We start from the raw sequence: 24914 nt of genomic DNA, 5'->3' as shown, positions 1-24914 counted from the left end.
TTCTGCAATACGTTGAAGATTGTCGCTTTGTCACTGAATAATTATTTCTCAGTTTTGAAAGTCCTGTCCAGCCATAACAATAACTACTTTATTAACAGTGAGAGAATTAAATTGCCTTTAATGCTCACCAATCGGTGTCTTCTCTGCTCCTATTACAGCTTGATATTCATCATTCTTTATAAAGCTATGTTGAAAAGGTTTACTAACTGATTGTGCTGATGGAAAAATCTTTGCAAATTCAACACAATCTCTTTTTTTGTCTCAAGTGTAGCTTCACAACATCTACCAGCTTGCATTTTTTCATCTCCCAAAAAACACATTTGTAAAAACTTTGGATCTTCATTTGCTACAGGAAGCATTGAACCGGTTTTGTGATATATTCGGCCTTGAACTTTAAAAGCTGGCATAAATCCTGCTTCCTGGAGTACAGCTGTCCTACCAAAGGATGTCATCTGGAAAGATGAATTGTATCTCCTAATATTTTGCAGAAAATGCTTGTACTCGGGAGTTGTTCCTGCCATGTATGAAAAAAGTGGTGCAGGAGGTAGATCTAAAGGTGGCAGACTGACTTTGCCATTTGAGCAGCACATACCAGGAGATTACTAGTTAAAATTCATTGCTTGACAATGTTTGCATATTATGTTCATTTTGCCAATTATGACTTTCTGATGTGACCTGTAGTCTTGAATTGGGTTGTAGTGAAATGCTTCCAAACTCAAATCAGCCTGCATACATCTTTGCACACGTTACATATGTTGTATGGGGTCATTTTCACTTTCATCCTTTTCTTCAGATGTTTCCATTTTTCCTGCCTTTTTTGATTCTTGTGAATACGACATACCCGTTGCTCTGATGTCTCAGCTGCCTTACATTTAGCCTGTCTCATCCGTTTCGTTTCAAGCTGCGATTCACGTTGTTTTCTTGTCTCAGCTCTTTGACACAATTTTGCTTTCTTAGCTTTCGGATGAACTTGCCCAATAGATGGTCGTTTTTTGGGCGACATTATAAAAAACAGTCTTTAGTATTCACCTGACACTGATAAGAGATGTAATAGGATAAATAGTTAATACAGAGCACACCTCACACAGTATTACTATGACCTGAAGGAGCTCACATCTCAGTAATGAAAACTGCCTCACATGCAGACTTGTCTAGTTGCCCATAGCAACCAATCAGAGCTCAGCTTTTACTTTACCTCAGCAGCTTCAGCGATGAAAGCTCCCTGTTTAATAAGCAATAATGACAATCTTACTATGAGGCATTTTTCACCTGACCAATATTGTTGCTCAGTAATGTTTGTCTGTGTGCGTAGGGTGCATCCATCTGAGTGTGTTTGCATGCATGTGTGGTCCTTGCGTGCATGTGTGTGTGTGTGTGTGTTGTGCATGTGGTATATATGGGGTGGTGTTGTGGCATTTGTGGGGTGGTGTTTGTGTTGTGTGTGTCTAGAGTGGTCTGGTGTTTGTGTGGTGTGTTGTGGCATTTGTGTGGTGTTGTGCTTGTGGGTTGGTGTATGCGTGCTGTCTGTGTGATGTTTGTATGGTGTTTGTGAAATGTTTGTGTGTTGTGTGTGGTGGTGCGGCCCCTTTAGCAGTGACTCTTTGGCGCCGTCGCTATAATCCATCCCTGTCAGTCACAACTGTTAATTTCCCCTCAGCACTTTTACTTTCACCTTCACATTTCTCCATTATATGTATAGGGCCTAACTTTGGGGGCCCCAATCTCATGACGGGGGGACGCTAGCGATATTTAATGTGCGCAGTATTCTGCTCCTGTGGGTGGAGAGGGGGTGTGCCAAATTTCACCCAAATCGGGGCAAGAACTGTGGATTTGTATAGAGCTGGTTACTATAGAGTTTAAGTTTAATATATATATATATAATATATATATATAGATAGATAGATAGATAGATAGATGCTATAGAAGACAGGATAAGGGTGTGGGTTGACATGACAAGAATCTGCATAACTTATCACATGCTATATAATTGCAAGTCAAATTTATGTATGAGATAGCCAAGATGATTGTCTGTAAAAAGATGTTAGTCTCATGTTCAAAGCACTAGTGGATGGTGAGATATGAAGCCTGAAAATCAAAAGTTCAAAATGTTTTTACCCTTTTTGCTCTTCACTGTATTGCTGTTGGAGCAAAGATAGTGAAACTTATTGTGCAATCCATTATATTGTGATGTTTCAGTCTATTAAACTCAGACCTTCATCAGACACATTGCCATGACATGGATACCAATAACGATTGCAGTGGAACCCTATCTTTGCAAAAGCAGTGCTGGACTCTTTTTGTATATTCATAAAATTAAATAAGTTACAAATAACAAAAAATGGTGCCACAAACCAAGGTGGCAAACACCTTAAATAAGACAGGTTCCTGTGAGCATTTGCAGTGAAAGCTCCACAGCTGTTACCTGGAGATAGATTTACAGTACTTAGTTTAGGTTATCTCCAGCTGGCACTCAGCATTAGGAATGACAAAGTGCACAGCAGTGTGAGAAACCAGCTCTTCATACCTCAGTACTCATAGTGTGCAAAACAGATAGACAGGGTGGAAAGCAGTGTGAACAACCTCCTAGTACCTCAACACCAATGGAATCTACAGTATTAAATTATAAAGACAGGGTGGACAGCAGTATGAATGGCTTTTTTCTACCACAGCACCACTGGTTTCTCCAGTATTAGATCAGAAAGTCAGGTTCAACATCTGTGTGAGCAGCCTCTTCTTACCTTAACATCCCTGGTATTTCTGACTCGCCCCCAGAGGTTGTGGGGTACTCGGTGCCGGGCCCGTTCATGTCAATGGGAGATGTCACAGTGGCCGTGACCCGGTCCGTGGCCTCAGGCAGTCAATGTAAAAGGGGTAGAGTGATGGGGATAAAGTTATTGAGATGATTCGTGACGCCACCTGTGGCTTCTAGTCAGTTTGACCAGCGCTGCAGGGTTGCTTCTCTGGGACAGATGGTGTGGTGCAGCAATGATGTTGAAGTTCCCCACAGGTGGAGCTGTAGTCCCAGGGCAGAGTAGATGAGGTTGGTAAATGGGGAGAAGTGTGAAGAAGTAGATGTAGCAGAGCCGGGTGCAAGGCGCAGAAATAAGTGGTGGACACAAGGGCTTGTAGTTCCAAGGCTTTACTCACAGTCTGTTGCGCATACAGGTGCCCACTTCGGTGCCGTGTTCTCCAGGTCAGGGGCTCAGCCAACTCCCAGGCAAGGTAAAGTACACCCGTCCAGCACTCCTCCAACATGTGCCTTCTCTGAACGTCTCCTCACTAGCGCTTAAACTGAAGTACTTGTAGTTGTGTATCAAACTCAAGTTCCTCCTTCTAGATGTTACTTGGAACTCCACTCGTACGGCAGATAGCTGTAGCATGCTTCGGGGGACTTCCTACTCTCAGGTCCCGGCTCACACATGTTGCTATTGTGCCCCAAGTCTTAAATGGGAATAAAGTGGTGACAACTTCTATTCCTCCGGTTTCTGCTGCAGGAACATCAGTTTCCATACAACCTCGGAGACCGGACTCCGACCATGCGCTTCAAACTTGAGGAAGGGCTCTGCTCTGACCCTAGTCCTTAGTTCTCTTTTCCTTACGTTCCGTACTAATCTTTCTTCCTTCTGAAGAATCAGGCTTTCTATTGCTCTTTCCTGTGCCAGCAGCTCCAGGTCACTGAAGTCTGCTACAGCACTTCCTTTCACTCCATCCCTCTCTGGGGATCTCCTCTCACCAACTGACCCTTTCCTAATATTCTCCCGCTCTCTTGTGCAGTCTAAGCTCCACCAACCTCCCAGCACTCTTTTTGTTCCAAGCAGGGAGCCACAAAGGTTGCTCTGCTACACTACTGTTGTGGGATGCGAGTGTTGGAGTGTGGTCAGGTGTCTCCATCTTACCTGGATAGTGGGGCACCACACCTCAGGAGGAGGTGCAGTACCTCTTTGGCGACTGAACCCTCAGGGGCGCCACATTTCCAGCAATAGATTAGAAAGGCAAAGAGTACAGCAGTGTGAGCAGTGTCTTTGTTACAGGGATACGACGACAGAGAGGGGTCAGAAGAATGTGGTGTCTGGTTACATAAATTCCTGCTCTGATTAGAATTGTTTCACCATCCTATTATACAGTGCCGGTTAATCTACAGGAGCTCTCCATCCTGAAATGTCTCTGCTGTTCTGTGTTGGCTGTTCCACTCTGGTATTTATGCTCGCTACTAGCACCTGGGAGTTGCCAGTGATAGTTTTAACTTCCTGGTTTGGTGGTGAAGGAGATTTCTGAATTAGTAGTAGTTGGATTGTGTAGTTTACAGGAGACATCTGCATGGATTTTGTATTGTATGTTTATCCTAATCATCACTCATTTGGTTTACCACTCCTACTGTTCCCTTGATTTTCACTCTGTTGATTTTTGAGTATATTTGTATGGTTATAGTTTTTTTATCCCTGTCTGTTTACCCCTGTCTGGCTCGTTTATATTTTCCAATACACTTCAGCCTCAGACATTCCTGGGTGGGGGAAGGACAGATAAGTGTTAAGATAGGAGCATAGCATTTCCACCATCCAGGGAAATCCAGGGGACAGTTATAGCCTAGGGTGCCCTAGTTCGAGGAATCTGATTGGTGCCCACAGTCCCTTGTTACTAGGTGACATTATCATTGGCCATACCTTTATGGTTCCATTATGATTCTTGTAGCTGCTCTGGCAGAGAAGCTACAACAACTTCACCTGGAGGTGTCATTCTTGTGCTTAGCTGCTTTGCAGCACCCATTGTTTACAAACTTAGGACCCGCGGCTCCCAGGCAACCCCTGGTCGAGCCCATGATCACTTTGCCAGAAAGGTTTTCTGGGGGATCAGGATAAATTTGTGGTTTTCAGGGAGGTCTGCAAGCTTCATTTTAGATTATGTCCTCACTCCTCGGGTACCAACAGGTAGGGATCGTAATCTCTCTTCTTCATGGTGACCCTAAAGACTCAGCATTTTCTTTTCAGTCTCTTCAGATGGTAAAGGAATTTTTTCAGGCTCTGGGTCTTATCTATGATGACTCTGACTGTGTCTCCCTGCCTGATTCTAAGGAGAAGAAGTATTGCTCCAAATTTCGTAGGTAGTCTACTCCAGGTGTTCGTGGGCTCCGGGTGAAAGAGTCTCAGTGAGACCCTGTAATACATACCACAATTCGTGATGCACAGATATGGAAGAGAAATAAAGGTATAGTACAATGCTAAATATTTCACTTCCTTCTTACATTACTTCAGGGATATCTATTGTAAATTCTGCAATAGCTCAGAAAACGGACAGTATAGTCCTCCATACAGTATTATGCTCACCAAATATTTCTCCATACAGAATAATGAGCCCCATATATTGCTCCATACAGAATCATAGGCACCATATAGTGCTCATACAGAATGACCCCCATATATTGCTTCATACAGTATTATGGGCACCACATAGTTCTCTATACAGAAAAATGAGACCAATCTATTGCTCCATGTAGTATTATGGGCACCGCAAAGAGTTCCATAAAGAATAGGCCCCATATAATGCTTCATGCAAAAGGGGCCCCATGTAATGCTCCATATATAACGGGCCCCATATATTGCTCCATAGATAATGGGCGGACTCAGTATCATAGGCACCATATAGTGCTCATACAGAATGAGCCCCACATATTGCTTCATACAGTATTATGGGCACCACATAGTGCTCTATACGGAATAATGAGCCCAATCTATTGCTTCATGAAGTATTAGGGGCACCACAAAGAGTTCCATAAAGAATTGGCCCCATATAATGCTTCATGCAAAATGGGCCCCAAGTAATGCTCCATATATAACGGGCCCCATATATTGCCCCACATATAATGGACTCCATATAATGCACCATACATAATGGACCTTAGATAATGCTCCATACGTAATGGGCCACATATAATGCTCCATGCAGAATGGGCCCCATATAATGGCTCCATGCAGAATGGACCCCATATAATGACTCCATGCAGAATGGGCCCCATATATTTCTTTAAACATAAAAAAAGAAATACCTCTCCTCGGTGGCAGCTGCTCTTCTCTGCACTCCTCAATGTTGCTGTCTTCCAGACCTCTGCACTGTGACTGTTCAGAGCAGAGGGTGCACACTAGTCATGCCATAGTGCCCTCTGACCCGAAACATCACAGAATCAGAGTCAGGAGATGCAGAAGAGGCTGCATTGGAGGAACAGGGAGAGGTAGGTACTGAGAGTACTGGGTCCTTGAGCAAAAAAGGGGGGCTCACAAGCAGGAGCTGGCTCCAATGCCCAATAGCACACCTGTGTCCCTGATGGCGAGTGGGCCCCACCTCCTGCTCAGGGGCCCGGCACTTGCCAGGGTGCACTGGGTGCTAGCGCCAGCCTTGGGTCTATTGATACTAGGTGGATGACCCTTAACTCACTAATCAGTTTTGTTATGGGTTTTCTGAGAGTGTAAAGCATGTCTTTGCTCTATATGCCTGGAGGCGGCCATGTGTCTAACTATACTAGTGGATCGATGTCTATGTGAGAGACATAAAGAGAAATCTCAATTTTCTGAGCATCAGAGGTCAGTGGAACCTAGGGCTTAGTCTACCAAGGAACCCATGCAGTTGGGGGGAACAACTCATTTTACTGGTCCTCCTGCACTTCAGCACAAAGAAGAATATGTTTTTTCTCTGGTAAAAGGTGCATTTTGTTGGTACCTGTCCATCCATAAATAGCCACAAACAGCCGCCATAAAAGTAAGGAGCCCATGTTACAGGAAGGTTAGCAACCTGGATGTGCATTTTTCCTCTGTGGGTAGTTCACAATTCTTTTTACTGATCCATTTGGACGAAAGTAAGGTGGTTATTTCAGGTTTTTTGGAAAGTGGGGCAGGGTAAAATTTGATTGATGCCCGATTTGTTCAGGATCAGAGTGTCAATCCTAATAAATTGTCTAGATGTACACCTATAATTGCTATTAATTCTGCACCATTGATCAGGTAGGGGCCATTTGCTTGCAATCAATTGATTGTTATGTGCTAGAGGGCTTTCCTTCCCCTGTGGTTCTTGGACTACCTTGGCTGACGTTTCACAAGATCGTAGTGGGCTGGCGGACTCAGGAGGAAGCAAGGCAGAGCAAGTACTGTCAAAGGCACTGCTTGGTCACACAGTTAGCCAGGTTTGATACCCAGTTTCTGCTGAAAAACCTGTCTGATTTTGAAGATGTGTTCTCGGAACAAGTTTGTCAAGAATTTCCTCCTCATCGTCCATATGATTGTGCCATTAATTTAATATATGGGTCCAAATTGCCAAAGAGCAGGTTTTATAATGTTTCATTTCTGGAGAGGCAGGCCAAGAGGACTATGTCATAGAAAGTCTGGCTAAGGGTCATATTAGACCTTCCTCATCTCCTGTTGCAGCACGGGATTTCTTTGTTAAGAAAAATACAGGGGTTAGGCCGGGGTCACACTGCGTTTAGGCAGTCGATTAGACGGACTGCGTTACACCGCGGCATAACACGGTGTAACGCAGTCCGTTAATGCTGCCATTGTCCTCCATTGTTGGGCGCATCGCGATGCAGGCCGTAAAGCGGCATGCGTTCGCGATGTGCCGTCATTCAGTGACGGAGCCTCGGACGCGGGCTGCAGTGTCTGAGGCTCCGTCACCGCTAGCGTAGATGAATCATCTGAGCTAGAGGTATAGCTAGAGTTGAGCGATACCGTCCGATACTTCAAAGTATCGGATCGGAATGGATCGGCCGATCTTAAAAAAAAGTATCGGTATCGCCGATTCCGATACCGGAAGTCCCATTCAAGTCTATGGGACTTCCGGTATCGGAATAAGAAAAATCCTGTTTTTCCCTTGTACAGCCTCTCTGGGGTCTGTACGGGCCTTTCGGGGGGCTGTGCCGGCCTGCCAGGGGGTCTGTGCAGGCTCCGGTGGTCTGTGCCGGCCTGCCAGGGGGCTGTGCCGGCCTGCCAGGGGGGCTGTGCAGGCTCCGGTGGGCTGTGCCGGCCTGCCGGGGGGCTGTGCCGGCCTGCCGGGGGGCTGTGCAGGCTCCGGGGGGCTGTGCCGGCCTGCCGGGGGGCTGTGCAGGCTTCGGGGGTCTGTGCAGGCATCGTCCAATGGGACTACAAGTCCCATCGGGCGATGCCTGCTACCATGACAGTGATTGACACATTAGCCAATGATGGGACAGTAGTAGTCCCATCATCCGGCTAATGTGTTGAATGTAAAAAAAAAAAATAAAAAAAAAAATTACATGCTACATACATACAACATGCATACTACATACATGCTACATTCATACTACATACTACATACATGCTACATTCATACTACATATATACTACATGCAACATACATACTACATACATACTACATGCAACATACATACTACATATATACTACATGCATGCAACATGCATACTACATATATACTACATGCTACATACATACTACATATATGCTACATACATACTACATGCTACATACATACAACATATATACTACATGCATGCTACATACATACTACATGCTACATACATACTACATATATACTACATACATACCACATACATACTACATACATACTACATACATACTACATGCTACATACATACTACATATATACTACATGCATGCTACATACATACTACATGCTACATACATACTACATATATACTACATACATACTACATACATACTACATGCATGCTACATACATACTACATGCTACATACATACCACATATATACTACATACATACTACATACAATACATTCATACAATACATACATAGACATACAGTACATATAACATAGAGTAACATACTTACCAATACTTGTCACATTGTTCCCCGAAGCCATTGTCTTTTACGGAATAAATATTAACATAACAAACCACAAAAATACTCACCCACGATCCGAAGCAGTCCACGAGTGTGTCCCACGACGATCTTGGGTAGAGAACTGCAGCATCAGCTGTTGCTGCCGTTCTCTACGGGCTGCAGGAATCCAATGACGGAAGGTAGGTATCCTTCCGCACTGTATTCCTCCGCCACTTAAAAAAAAAAAAGTCCCTAGTCTCACTTTATGCCATTGCTGTGTGGGAATTTCCCACGCAGCAATGGCATAAAGTGAGACTAGGGACTTTTTTTTTTTTTAAGTGGCGGAGGAATACAGTGCGGAAGGATACCTACCTTCCGTCATTGGATTCCTGCAGCCCGTAGAGAACGGCAGCAACAGCTGATGCTGCAGTTCTCTACCCAAGATCGTCGTGGGACACACTCGTGGACTGCTTCGGATCGTGGGTGAGTATTTTTGTGGTTTGTTATGTTAATATTTATTCCGTAAAAGACAATGGCTTCGGGGAACAATGTGACAAGTATTGGTAAGTATGTTACTCTATGTTATATGTACTGTATGTCTATGTATGTATTGTATGAATGTATTGTATGCAGTATGTATGTAGTATATATGTGGTATGTATGTAGCATGTAGTATGTATGTAGCATGCATGTAGTATGTATGTAGTATGTATGTAGTATATATGTAGTATGTATGTAGCATGTAGTATGTATGTAGCATGCATGTAGTATATATGTAGTATGTATGTAGCATGTAGTATGTATGTAGCATGCATGTAGTATGTATGTAGTATGTATGTAGTATATATGTAGTATGTATGTAGCATGTAGTATGTATGTAGCATGCATGTAGTATATATGTAGTATGTATGTAGCATGTAGTATGTATGTAGCATGCATGTAGTATGTATGTAGTATGTATGTAGTATATATGTAGTATGTATGTAGCATGTAGTATGTATGTAGCATGCATGTAGTATATATGTAGTATGTATGTAGCATGTAGTATGTATGTAGCATGCATGTAGTATGTATGTAGTATGTATGTAGTATATATGTAGTATGTATGTAGCATGTAGTATGTATGTAGCATGCATGTAGTATATATGTAGTATGTATGTAGCATGTAGTATGTATGTAGCATGCATGTAGTATGTATGTAGTATGTATGTAGTATATATGTAGTATGTATGTAGCATGTAGTATGTATGTAGCATGCATGTAGTATATATGTAGTATGTATGTAGCATGTAGTATGTATGTAGCATGCATGTAGTATGTATGTAGTATGTATGTAGTATATATGTAGTATGTATGTAGCATGTAGTATGTATGTAGGATGCATGTAGTATATATGTAGTATGTATGTAGCATGTAGTATGTATGTAGCATGCATGTAGTATATATGTAGTATGTATGTAGTATGTATGTAGTATATATGTGTTATGTATGTAGTATGTATGTAGTATATATGTGGTATGTATGTAGTATGTATGTAGTATGTATGTAGTATGTATGTAGCATGTAGTATGTATGTAGCATGCATGTAGTATGTATGTAGTATTTTTTTTTTTTTTTTTTAACATTTAACACATTAGCCGGATGATGGGACTACTACTGTCCCATCATTGGCTAATGTGTCAATCACTGTCATGGTAGCAGGCATCGCCAGATGGGACTTGTAGTCCCATCGGACGATGCTTGCACAGACCCCCGGACATCAGCACAGCCCCCCGGCAGGCCGGCACAGCCCCCCGGCAGGCCGGTACAGACCCCCACAGGGTGCACAGACCACCGGCAGGCCGGCACAGCCCCCCAGCAGGCCGATACAGACCCCGGGCAGTCCACACAGCCCCCGGCAGGCCGGCACAGCCCCCCGGCAGGCCGGCAGAGACCCCCGGAAGGCACGAAATGACGGCGCATCATGATGCGCACACACCGCGCATCATGATGACGTCAGGCTGTCAATCAACTTTGAACTTCCGATTCCGATGCCGACTTCCGATATTGAAAAAATATCGGAAGTCGGTATCGGAATTCCGATACAGCAAGTATCGGCCGATACCCGATACTTGCGGTATCGGAATGCTCAACACTAGGTATAGCATAACGCATATCGCGTTAAGCTATAGCGTTAACGCAGCCCGTCAACGCTATATGTTGAGCGGGCTGCCTTAACGCAGTATGAACCTGGCCTTTCGCCCTTGCTTCAATTTCTGTGAAGTAAACCGGATCATGGTTCAGGATCAATATTCTCTCACTCTCATTCTCGACCTCTTTAATCAGATCATCAGGAGATCCTTTTTTGGGATGTTTCTTATCATCCACTGGTTTTCGCATGGATCCAGCTAAAGTCTGGGTGGTACTCGATTGGGATAGTCCTGAAAACTTAAAAGCTTTACAAAGGTTTTTAGGGTTGACCAATTATTGCTATAAGTTCATCAAGAACTTTTTGGTAGTGGCCAAACCACTCAAGGATATGACCAGGAAAGGGACAGATCTTTCTAAATGGTCCAGTCTGGCCAATGAGGTACTTGCTACTTTAAAGAGATGTTTTGTTTCTGTGCCAATTTTCACATCCCTCAGCGGTTTATTGTAGAGGTTGACACATCAAAAGCGGGTGTTGAGGCTGTATTGTCATAGAGTTCATCTCCAAGTAAATGGCGTCAGTGTGTATGCTTTTCCAAGAAACTTTCATCCACGGAGAGAAGCTATGACATTGGTAAAAGGGAGCTTTTGGCAATAAAGTGGGCCTTGGAGGAGTGGCGTCATCTTCTAGAATGGGCAGTTCATCCAGTCATGTTAATCACCAATCATAAAAATCTTTTGTATTAGATGTATGCCAAACATCTAGACAGGCAGGATGGTCATTGTTCAATTTTTCATTGTTCAGATTCAATTTTTTTGTGACTTATAGGCTGGGGGATAAGAATAGAGTTGAGCGAAACGGGTTGGTCATATTTAAAAGTCGGCGACTTTCGCTGAAGTCGGGTTTCATGAAACGAAACCCGACCATAGCGTGGGGTCGGCGACCAGAGCGCCAAAGTCGCGTTTCAAAAGATGCTTCCAGTGCCCTTTTTCAGCCAATGATGGAGGACGCACACTGTGGGCAATGCGATGACATAGGCATCGGTCACCACCATCTTTGAGAAGGGCATGCAAGTGATTGGCTTGCTTTGTGTGGCGTCACAGGGGCTATAAAAGGGCATGCACACCGACTGCCATCTTACTTCTGCCGATCTTAGCATTAGGGAGAGGTTGCAGCTGCTGATTCTGAATAAGGGAGAGCGTTAGGCAGGGAATAAGAACCAAAAAACGGCTTCTGCTGTTAGCGATTTCCACCTACAACACAACACTTTGTGTGCAGTGACAGGGGAGGCTCTATTTTTGTGCATCAGCTCTGTTGGTTATTAGGCTGCCTTATAAGGCTCCCTGATAGCTGCATTGCTGTTTGCACACTGCTGTGCAAACTGCTTTTTTAAAAGCAAAAATACTTTTTTTTCCTCTTTTCAGCACAGTTACCAAGTCTTCATTTTTCCACCTTTTTGTGTGTGCAGCAGTCCTGCTTATTAGGCTGCCTGCGTCCATACTTGGACTGAGAGCAACATTGTCAGCGTCCTCAAATCTCTAGTGAGATCCAAATTCTCACCAATCCTATAGACACCCTCCACCTTGTCATAGACCATCCAATTTCAGTCTGGTACATTGAGGTGTAATGTCTCCTGGGCCTGAGACAATAGTTCAGCATCCTCGAATCTATTGTGAGATTCAAATTCTCACCAATCCTATAGACACCCTCCACCTTGTCATACACCATCCAATTTCAGCCTGTTACATTGAGGTGTAATCTCTCCTGGGTCTGAGACAATAGTTCAGCGTCCTCAAATCTATAGTGAGATCCAAATTCTCACCAATCCTATAGACACCCTCCACCTTGTCATACACCATCCAATTTCAGCCTGTTACATTGAGGTGTAATCTCTCCTGGGCCTGAGACAATAGTTCTGCGTCCTCAAATCTATAGTGAGATTCAAATTCTCACCAATCCTATAGACACCCTCCACTTGTCATACACCATCCAATTTCAGCCTGGTACATTGAGGTGTAATCTCTCCAGGGCCTGAGACAATAGTTCAGCGTCCTCAAATTTATAGTGAGATCCAAATTCTCACAAATCCTATAGACACCCTCCACCTTGTCATACACCATCCAATTTCAGCCTGTTACATTGAGGTGTAATGTCTCCTGGGCCTGAGACAATAGTTCAGCGTCCTCAAATCTATAGTGAGATCCAAATCCTCACCAATCCTATAGACACCCTCCACTTTGTCATACACCATCCAATTTCAGCCTGTTACATTGAGGTGTAATCTCTCCTGGGCCTGAGACAATAGTTCAGCGTCCTCAAATCTATAGTGAGATCCAAATTCTCACCAATCCTATAGACACCCTCCACTTTGTCATACACCATCCAATTTCAGCCTGTTACATTGATGTGTAATCTCTCCTGGGTCTGAGACAATTGTTCAGCGTCCTCAAATCTAAAGTGAGATTCGAATTCTCACCAATCCTATAGACACCCTCCACCTTGTCATACACCATACAATTTCAGCCTGTTACATTGAGGTGTAATCTCTCCTGGGCCTGAGACAATAGTTCGGTGCCTCAAATCTATAGTGAGATTCAAATTCTCACCAATCCTATAGACACCCTCCACCTTGTCATACACCGTCCAATTTCAGCCTGTTACATTGAAGTATAATCTCTCCTGGCCCTGAGAAAATAGTTCAGCGTCCTCAAATCTATAGTGAGATTCAAATTCTCACCAATAGAAGATCCACCTTCTACCTTGTTTTACAGTACCATAAAGCTGGTGGTATTTTGGGTACATTTTCCCAAAAATGAGGAAGTATGGTGAAGACGCCATGGAAGTGGGCGGGGGTTGCCAGCTGGTCCCGATGGTGGTGGTGGTGCATCTGTTGGTAGTGGCAAAAGCACAAAGCACCTAAGGCAGGAGGTGTTGAGCCTGCGTCATCGTCTGGCTCCACAAGGCCTCGAAGGCTCTCTTTTATGGGAGTAGGTAAACCACTTTTAAAGCCGGAGCTTCAGGAACAAGTTTTGGCTTACATTGCTGACACAGCCTCCAGCTCTCTCGCCTCCTCTTCTGAAGTTTTAAAAAATAAAAGTACTGAGTCGTCAGTAGAAGCTCCTGGTCAGGAACAACACCTTTCCTTGTGTCCTTCACCCCTACCAAAAGTAAAGGATGTGGCAGGCCACACTACCGATTACTCCATGGAGCTCTTTTCACATACCATGCCTGGGTTAGCAAGTGAAATCATGAATTCCCCAGTCCAAGATGAATCAGAGATGGAGTGCACTGATGCACAGCCACTGCTAGATTTTTCTGCTGGTACATTCACTCAGAGCACTACATTGTCCTCGCAGTGTACTGAGGCAGAATCAGACCCTGATGAAACTCAGGTGCCCCTTCCTGCATACTATACCACCTTACATGGTGACACAGATTAAGGTGCACATGAAATTGAAGAGGAGGTGATGGATGACCCAGTTGTTGACCCAGTTTGGCATCCATTGGGGAAGAGGGTGCCGCTGCCAATAGCTCAGAAGAGGAGGAAGAGGATCCGCAGCAGGCAACGACATCGCAACAGCTGTTATCTGGCATGACCGTAGCAGTCCAAAAACCAAAAGAGTTGCAGGACAGCTTGGCCAGACGGTCAATTTAGCACAGCGTGCAAGGTCTCAAAATGTCTTCCATAGTAGGAAGAGTGCAGTGTGGCACTTTTTTGAACAAAATTCTAATGATCAGGCAAAAGTTATCTGTAAGAAGTGCACAAAGACCTTTAGCTGAGGGAAAAATCTGAGAAATTTGAATACCAGTTGCATGCTTAGACATTTAACCACCACGCACTTGCAAACGTGGACGGACTACCAAACCTCACGTACCACATGTGCACCTGCTCCGAATGAAGGTAGTCAGCAATGCTACATCACTTCCCCCACTGTAAGCCCACCGGTTAGCACACCACCAGCAGCAAATGTCGAGGTGTCGTCGCAAGGGCAAAGCAGTCATGGAATCACAATGTTATTGCAGCGAAAGACTGAATCTAGGCCATCACCAACACCACCATCACCATCACCAACCCTCTCTCAGTCCGCCATGTCCACCGCTAGTTCCACGATATGCAGCTTTCAAGTCCAGCTCACCCTACCAGAAACTCTGAGTAGGACAAGAAAGTACTCATCCTCTCATCTGCGTACACTGGCTTTGAACGCCCACATTGCCAAACTAATCTCGTTAGAGATGATGCCCTACCAGTGGGTAGAAAGCAAAGCTTTACGCGAGCTCATGGCCTGCGCAGTACCACGCTATGACCTACCCAGTCAGCACTTCTTTTCGCGAAAAGCCATCCCAGCCCTCCACGTGCATGTGAAAAACTGCATTGTCCATGCACTCAAGCAATCAGTGAGTGGAAAGGTGCACCTCACAACAGATGCTTGGTCCAGTAGGCATGGCCAGGGCCGCTACGTGTCCATCACTGTGCACTGGGTTAATGTGGTGGATGCAGGGTCCACAGGGGACAGCGGTGGTGGGACAGTGCTGCCTAGCCCACGGTATAGGAAACAGTTGGCTGTAAGCGTTCGACCGTCCTCCTCCTCCTCCAGAAGCGAAAGCTCGTCCACAGAGCGCAGTCACACGAGCACTCCATCCGCAGCTGCCAATGTTGCACACGAGTTGTCCCACTATCGAACAGCTAGTGGTAAGCGTCAGCAGGCTGTGTTGAAGATGATGTGTTTGGTTGACAGACACACCGCGGAGGCACTGGCCGACTACTTGCAGCAACAAACTGAGTCATAGCTGGGCAGTCTACATTTTGAGGCAGGCAAGGTAGTTAGTGATAACGGTCGTAATTTTATGGCAGCCATAGCCCTTTCAAAACTCAGACACATACCTTGCCTGGATCACACCTTGAACCTGGTGGTGCAGTGCTTCCTCAATAATTATCCGGAGTTAACACCCCTGCTCCATAAGGTGCGAAGACTGTGCTCGCACATCCGCCGGTCGCCTGTATACTCCAGTCGTATGCAGAAGTTATAGCGATTGCTCCACCTTCCCAAGCACCGCCTAATTATCGACATTGTAACAAGGTGGAACTCCACCCTGCACATGGTTCAGAGGCAGTGCGAACAGAGGCAGGCTGTAATTCATTTGAGGGGGATACATAGGCAGGCAGTTTGCAGGCAGACATGGAGTTGTCTGGTGTGCAGTGGTCGAAGCTGAAAGACCTCTGTAAAGTCCTTCAGTGTTTTGAGAAATGCACACGGCTGGTAAGCGCAGACGACGCCATCAAAAGCATGAGCATCCCACTTATGCATCTGCTCATGCAAACTTTGACGCACATTAAGAGCAGGCGTCTGCAGCCGAGGATGAAGAGGAGGAGGGAAGCCTTGATGACAGTCAGCCATTTTCTGCTCAGGGAAGTCTCGTGGATGAGGTGGAGGAAGAAGAGGAAGAGGAGTAGGTGGAGCATGATGGGGATGATTAATTTGGGGAGGAGGATGCTTCTTGGGGGGCAAGAAAAAATGTTGACATGGCAAGGTCAGGTACAGGGTTTGTGCGTGACTGGAGGGATGTTGATTTGCCAGAAATTGCTCCTCCACCCAGCACTCGCAGTGCATCATTGACACCTGGAACATTGGCCCACATATCTGATTATGCCTTGCAGATCCTAAAAAGGGACCCCCGCATTGCCAAAATGATGAACGATGACGACTACTGGTTGGTCAGCATCCTGGATCCACGGTATAAAGGCAAATTCCAAAACATCATGCCACAGGAGAACCTAGAGCTAATGCTGGCTAACAAACAAGCAACTCTGGTAAACCGTTTGTTTGAGGCATTCCCAGCACACAGCGGTGGTGATGTTTTTCCAACGAGCCGTAGGGGGCAACATGGAAGAGGTATTCGTGGTGCACACAGCCAAAGTGGCGTTGGACACAGGGGTTTCATGACCATGTGGTGGACTGATTTTTCAAGTACCGCTCACACGACTGCTAATACTGCATCGATCGAAAGTGACAGGAGACAGCAGTTGTCAACTATGGTAACAAAATACTTCTCATCCCATATCAATGTTCTCCCTCACCGGTCATTCCCCTTTGACTATTGGACCAGTAAACTTGACACCTGGCCTGAATTGGCACAATATGCCTTACAGGAGCTCGCTTGCTCTGCTGCTAGTGTGTTATCTGAACGAGTCTTCAGTGCTGCTGGATCAATCCTGACAGAAAAAAGGACCCGTCTGTCGACCCAAAATGTTGATGATCTAACCTTCATTAAAATGAACCATGCATGGGTTTCAAAGGATTTTGTCCTACCCTCCTCTGCTGACACGTAGGTTGCCAGAAAAATGGCTTGCTTTTGTCCTCCTCTTCCACGGATTTCTCCAATTTCTTCATTTGCAGCTGCTGAATGTCCAACATCAACATGTGCCATTTTTTCCACCTCCCTAACTGAGCTGCCTCCCCCCACAGGGCCGGGGTCACCCCCTGGCGCATGCACCCATGCGAGTGCCGTTGCCCTGGACAGGTGGGTGGGCACACTCTTTGGCAACGGCACTGGCACAAGGTCCCTCATAGTAGAATCAAGTGTCTCTGATGGTGGGGGTGCACACCCGCCGTCAGACACACTGGAGTACTATGAGGGGCCCTGTGCCAGTACCACCGCCCACGAGTGGGCCCCCCTGCTTACTCAGGGCACCAGCACTTGCAATACTTACCTCTCCCTGCTCCACCACTGTGTAGTCTGGCCTGCTAAATACTTCACAATACTTCACTGGGACTGCCAATACAAATTTGGTGAAATGATAGATGATGGTTAAGATGTAGCTATGCCCTGTCCTGCTGGGCTCTATCTTCAGATGATCAATGGCTTCCATTTGTTATGGACGTCGACTCACAATGAGATGCAGTGATGGTTTATCATCAGCTTTCATGGTTTTCTTACTCACAGATATTTGACATTCCTGCCCACATTTTTAAATGTGTCCTCTCATGCCAATCCAATAGAATCGCCTATGACCTGTGGCTTGTGTCTTTTGCACTCCAAAGTTACCTGACAGATCATGATGGGCAGTGAGGACAATGTCTACATCTGTCCCTGCGATCACAATTTGATGGAGATGAGTAACGGTGATGGGTTCCTTGGTACTGCGATACAGCAAACCTTTCCTCACAAGAACTGTTTTCACTGTCTCCACAGACAAAGTAATTGAGGGTCAGCATCGCTTCTGAGAATTCTCCTGGGACTTTTTACCGTGATTAGTAATTCTGAAATTTCTGCAATCAGTCGACTTTCCATCTGTACTTGTATCCATCTCGTTTCCTCTTGCGGAGAGTCTGAACTGTCTTACTGAGACTGAAATATATATGAAGATTGAAAAATACCCCAACAGTGTATACTGGTGTACGCTTCGAATACATAACCCTTTTTCTACTTTTTAGATTCTTGTCTAATCCATACTGAGGCTGTGAGTGTCTTTGTCGGACTCCGGAAATATACAAGCAGATTTTTAATGTTTAAACTATGCTATATATACCTGTTATCCGGTGATAATGTACCCTTTCTCAACTTTGTACAATCAGGTCAAATCCATACTGGGCCTGAGACCCTTTGAGTCTGCCTCCTGATATATAGACATAGGTTTTTAATGTTTAAACTATGCTATATATACCAGTCATCTGATGATACTGTACCCTTTCTCATCTTTGTATAATCACGTCCAATCCATACTGGGCCTGAGACCCTCTGAGTCTGCCTCCTGATATATAGACATAGGTTTTTCATGTGTAAACTATGCTACATATATACCTGTTATCAGGTGATACTGTACCCTTTCTCAACTTTCTACAATCTTGTCGAATCCATACTGGGCCTGAGAACGTCCTGAGTCTGCCTCCTGATTAGAGATGAGCAGTGTTCGAGTCGACCTGTTCTCCAAGTTAAAATTCCAGCTGTTTTGGGCGGTGTTCGAGCTGTTTGTCGAACTTGAACACTTTGCTTAAAATTCGGCTGTTCGAGGTTCCGTTCGAGAACGGTTCGTTCACCAAAAGCGTAACTTCATTTCCACATTAATAATGGTTTTCAAGCGGTGTTGTACACCTGTTAAGGAGCTACACCGTGTGTGTTTCTAATTATTTTTTACAGCATCTTGTCCAGAAAATCCTTTTGGGCCTTGTAGCACTGTCTGCTACTCAGCAGAGGAGCCCACCAGTGAGCCAAGCTATGCTGCCTGTTTATGTAAGAACTGCGTGCTACTCAGCATAGGCTCAGCTGTTAAGCAAGCTACAGCGCCTGTGGTTTGGACACTTAATTTTTTCATTTTTTCTGGAATGCCGGTTAGGCCTAATTCCGGTTGACCTGCACTTACTGGGAAATCCTCGTTCGCGGGGAAGAATTGTAATCCCAGATCCCCATCACTAACGGGGTTCAGCAGGTTATCTGCACCTGTAAGCGACACACGCTGGACCTTTCAGTGTAGCGCGCAGCTTTGCAACCATACTGCCCCCGGAAACCAAACACTTTGCCTTCATGGACGCTGTTTGGAGGTTTGTGGGAATAACGCCGCCCGATCAGCAGTTGGCCTAATTTATGGTGGGAAGTCCGACGGTATATGATCGTCTTCGATTTCAGATTTTTACTGTTTTTTGGTATTTTACATTTTTATTCCAGCCTTTCTTGACTTCATAAGGGCATGACATGCCTATATCTGTGTCTCCTCCTCCTCCTTTTACTCCTCCACCTCTTTTCTATATGTAGTTGCCATTTTCCATATGTTATTTTTGTATTCTGAACATTTTGCCTGCTTTGGGACACCTTTTAAGGTGTTTTGTAATTGTTATCTATGTGTTTGTATGTGTTTGTGTTTGCCTGCCATTGTTTTCAATGGTTTTCGACGTTGTTCGTCGAACGTTCGACAAACATTCGACGAACTTGCCTCGTGTTCGACGAACCAAAATGAACTGGAACACTAGCGGGGTGGCTCAACACTACTCCTGAATATATAAACATACATTTTTAATGTTTAAACTGTGACGTTTTTAGGTACAGACTACGTCAGAGAGTGGACCCTCTGGATCGCGGATCCGGAGCCCCTGGGCCGAGCACGCCAGGTGAAGACCGACCCCTATACAGGGATCGTTTGGGGCAGGACCACAGAGGACGGAGGCGCGAAAGCCGGAACCAAGAGGGACGGCTCGACGGACGAAAGAGGACTAGGGAGACGGTGGGCTTAGATACGGCCATGGTCCGGAGGACACAGAGGAAATGTAATACAGGGAGCGACAGGAAGGCTGAGCCTGGTCAGGCTGGAGACAGAGGGAAAGCAACACAGAGGACGGCAGGGAGGCTGAGCCTGGTCATGCTGGAGACAGAGGGAAAGCAACACAGAGGACGGCAGGGAGGCTGAGCCTGGACAGGCTGGAGACAGGAGGAACTACAGGAGTACTGTAGCGGCCAGAGGGTGCAGGAAGACTACACGATCATCAGGCGCCCTCCTCATAGTGAGGACGCCTGAAGTATCCTGGCACCCGGAAATGCGTCTCCTAGCCCTGCCCCTCAGCGACGCCCACCGCTGGGGGGAGAGAGTGGGAGGATGCGTGCGTGTGACCGAGAGCGGGTGCCTGGAGCCGCTGCAGAGAGGAACGCCGAGCGGGCGTGCGCGTGGACGGGAGCGCGCCGGTGAAAGGACGCTGCTGCATGCGCCGCCGCTGAAGGGACATCGGCGGGTACAGCCACCGATGTCACAGTACCCTCCCCCTTACGCCCTCCCCTTCTGTGATTGGCCAAAAAAATTTTTAGGATCAGGGGGGCATTGATGTTTTCTCGAGGCTCCCAGGACCTTTCCTCGGGGCCAAAACTCCTCCAATCAATGAGAAAAAGAGTTTTTCCCTTGACTCTTTTCATAGCCAAGATGTCTTTGACTTCAAAGACGTCGTCCGAGCCAACTGGTGAGGGAGAGGCAGTGGAAACTGGTTGGAACTGATTCAGAACTACAGGTTTCAAGAGTGAGACATGGAAGGCGTTGGGAACCCGGAGCGAAGCAGGCAACCTCATCTTATAAGCCACTTCATTAATGCGTCCAATCACTTCAAAGGGCCCAATGTACCGAGGGCTCAATTTGTAAGAGGGGACTTTCAGACGAATATGTTTGGTTGAAAGCCAGACCTTGTCACCCGGATGGTACGGAGGCACGTCCTTCGTCTCTTGTCCGCATGTTTCTTGATTCGGATATTGGCACTCTTGAGCGCCTCCCTGGTCTCCCTCCAAATCTGCGAGAATTCCATGGCGAGCGAATCTGCTGCGGGCACTCCCGTAGATGTGGAAAAGGGTAGCGGAGTACCTGGATTCTGACCGGTTACCACAAAAAATGGTGACTTGGCGGTAGATTCGTTGGGATGGTTATTGTACGAGAATTCAGCCCACGGTAGGAGAGCGACCCAATTGTCCTGATGGGCGTTGGAGAAGTGACGTAAGAAGGTAGTTAACGCCTGATTAATCCGCTCCACTTGCCCGTTGGTCTGAGGATGGTATGCAGAGGAAAAGTCGAGAGATGTACCCATAAGCCGGCAGAGAGCCCTCCAGAAGCGAGAGGTAAACTGGACCCCCCGATCCGACACAATCCGCTGCGGAAGACCATGCAGCCTGAAGGCCTGGTGGATGAAGATCTCGGCCAACCTCGGGGCGGACGGCAGACCCGGTAAGGGAATGAAATGGGCCATCTTGGAAAAACGATCTGCTACGACTAAGATGGTGGTACATCCAGCTGAGCGGGGTAGATCAGTCAGGAAGTCCATAGCAATTTGCTGCCAGGGAGCCTCTGGAACTGGTAATGGGTGAAGAAGTCCGGAGGGCAAAGCCCTAGCCACCTTGTTCTGGGCACAGGTGGTGCACGAGGCTACATAGTCCGTCACATCCTGCCGAAGAGCGGGCCACCAATAGTACTGGGAAAGCAGCAAGAGGGTCTTCTTAGTCCCAACGTGCCCAGCAACCTTGGAGGAATGCCCCCAGCGTAGCATCTCCGAACGTCTTCTTTGAGGGACGAATGTTTTACCTGGCGGAGGAGTGGAAAAAGTCACAGGAGCCACGGGGATCACCTTAGCAGGCTCGATAATATATGATGGATCTTCATCCTTCTCTGGAGACTGTAACGACCTGGAAAGTGCATCGGCTTTGATGTTCCTATTCCCAGGTCGGAAGTGAAGTTGAAAGTCAAAACGGGAGAAATACAGAGCCCATCTGGCTTGCCGGGCATTGAGTCTTTGGGCGGACTGCAGGTAGGCCAGATTCTTGTGTTCCATGAGGATGGTGAAAGGGTGTACAGCCCCCTCGAGTAAGTATCGCCACTCTGCCAAGGCCATCTTAATTTCAAGTAATTCCCGGTCTCCAATGGAGTAATTGCACTCCGCAGGCGAAAAGGTTTTAGAGAAAAAACCGCAAGGTACCAGACGTCCAGATGAGGCCTGCTGGGACAGGACCGCCCCAGCTGCAGTGGAAGAAGCATCCACTTCAAGGACGAAGGGCCTGCTGGCAACCGGCCGATGTAAGATGGGCGCAGATGCAAAAGAACGTTTCAGAGCAAGGAAGGCGTCTTCAGCTTCGGGGGACCAGCTGTTGGACTTCGTTCCTTTACGGGTCAAGGCTGTGATGGGTTTGGTAAGTGCAGAAAAATGAGGCACGAATTGTTGGTAATAGTTTGCGAACCCAAGGAACCGCTGGATGGCCTTTACCCCCACTGGACGGGGCCACTTGAGTACCGCACTGAGTTTTTCAGGGTCCATCTTCAGACAGGAATCGGTGATGATATATCCCAAGAAGGGCAACGACGTCTGCTCAAAGAGGCATTTTTCAATCTTGGCATAGAGCCGATTCTCTCGAAGGCGACGCAAGACCAAGCGTACGCTCTTGCGATGGGAGGACAGATCGGGCGAAAAAACGAGAATGTCGTCTAAATACACCACCACACAGGAATAGAGTAGATCCCGAAACACCTCGTTAATGAATTCTTGAAATACAGCTGTCGCGTTGCAAAGACCAAACGGCATGACTAAGTATTCATAATGCCCGTCACAGGTATTGAAGGCCGTTTTCCACTCATCCCCTGCGCGGATCCGGATCAGATTGTAAGCTCCCCGCAGGTGTAACTTCGTGAAGATCCGGGCCCCTCTCAGCCGGTCAAAGAGTTCAGGAATCAACGGAAGAGGATACCGGTTTTTAACGGTGATATTGTTTAGACCCCGGTAATCTATGCAAGGTCGCAGTGATCCGTCCTTCTTTCGGATGAAGAAAAAACCCGCACCCGCAGGAGAAGAGGACTTCCGGATAAACCCCTTGGTCAGGTTCTCTTGAATGTATTCCGTCATGGCTGTGGTCTCAGCTGGGGAAAGAGGATACGTTCTTCCTCTGGGCGGAACAGCTCCGGGAATCAGGTCGATAGGGCAGTCGTAGGCCCGATGCGGCGGCAGAGAATCCGCTTCCTTCTTGCAGAAGACATCGGCGTACGCGTGATATGGAACAGGAAGACCCGAGAGATCGTCTGACCTAGGCTGGAAATGAGGGCGAACAAGGGTCCGCAAACAGCGTGCATGACAAGCGTGCCCCCAAACGCAAAATCTCCCCTGAGCGCCAGTCGACAACTGGCTCATGCCGCCTGAGCCAGGGTAACCCTAAGAGAACGGTGTGGGACAATTGAGGCAGGACATAAAAGGCAATCTTCTCGAGGTGAAGTGCACCAATTTGTAGATCAACTTCGGTGGTCACCGTGGTGATGAGTTCGGACAGAGGTTTGCCATCGACGGAGGAGATTGCTCGCGGGTTCTTCAGGATGACCACCAGAATCTGGAGGTTGTCAACCTCTTCCTGGTGGATGAAGTTGCCCGCTGCGCCCGAGTCCACATACGCCTCCACAGATCCACGCCCCCGACCTGTAATAAGCAGAGCTGAAAAGGTAAGTGGGGGAGAGGAGGTCTGATCACCTAGGAGGCCCTCTCTTACCTGGCCTAGGCGGATGCGTTTCCCGGTTTCTCAGGACAGGTGCGTACGAAGTGGTTGGCTCCACCGCAATACAAACAGAGTCCATTCGTCATCCTCTCCCTGCGCCGTTGTTTGGAACAGCTTGACGCGATCTACCTGCATGGGCTCGGGAGCAGAGTTAGTAGAGGGTGCAACAGAGCACGGAATGGGGGCTTGATACAACCGTAAGGGCCTTCTCTCCCTAGCTGACTCCCTGGCACGTTCCAAAAAACGCAGATCAATACGAGTAGCCAGAGAGATGAGATCTTCCAGGGTGGTTGGAGTGTCACGCCCGAAGCTCGTCCTTGATTTTACTAGAAAGACCTCTCCAAAAGGCACCTACAAGGGCTTCATTATTCCACCCCAGCTCCGAGGACAGGGTCCGAAAGTGGATGGTGTATTGCCCTAACGTAAGGGATCCCTGGCGAAGGTTAAAAAGGGCCTCCGCAGAGGAAGCAAGGCGCCCGGGTTCATCAAACACTTTGCGAAATGTTTCCAAAAAACTCTGGATATTAGTAACCACCGGGTCATCCCTTTCCCACAACGGATTCACCCAAGCCAACGCCTCTCCCTCTAGATGGGACACTATAAAGGCCACCTTAGCACGGTCCGTGGGATATTGTTGGGACAGGAGCTCAAAGTGCAGTCTGCACTGGTTTAAAAAACCCCTACACAACTTTGGGTCCCCACAATACCTGGGCGGCTTTCCAAGGCGGGGAGGTGGGGATGAGACAGCGTCCCGGGCTTGGCTAGAAGCAGCCACGGAGGACTGCAGAGCAAGCAGCCGATCATCCACGGACGCCATATACCCCAAAATGTGAGATTGAGCATCGCGCTGCTGCGCGAGCTCCTGCTGGAGGCTGGCTAAGAGAGGAGCATGCCCTGGGTCAGTGGTTTGCTGGGCGGAGAGCCGGGTGTCCATGGATTTCATGAAGGACATAATTCGGGTCTGATTCTCCCTTAAGAAAA

Source organism: Dendrobates tinctorius, unplaced genomic scaffold (assembly GCF_039654945.1).
Source record: "Dendrobates tinctorius isolate UK_male_01 unplaced genomic scaffold, ASM3965494v1 ptg000250l, whole genome shotgun sequence".
Taxonomy (NCBI): domain Eukaryota; kingdom Metazoa; phylum Chordata; class Amphibia; order Anura; family Dendrobatidae; genus Dendrobates; species Dendrobates tinctorius.
This window is presented reverse-complemented; position numbering follows the sequence as displayed.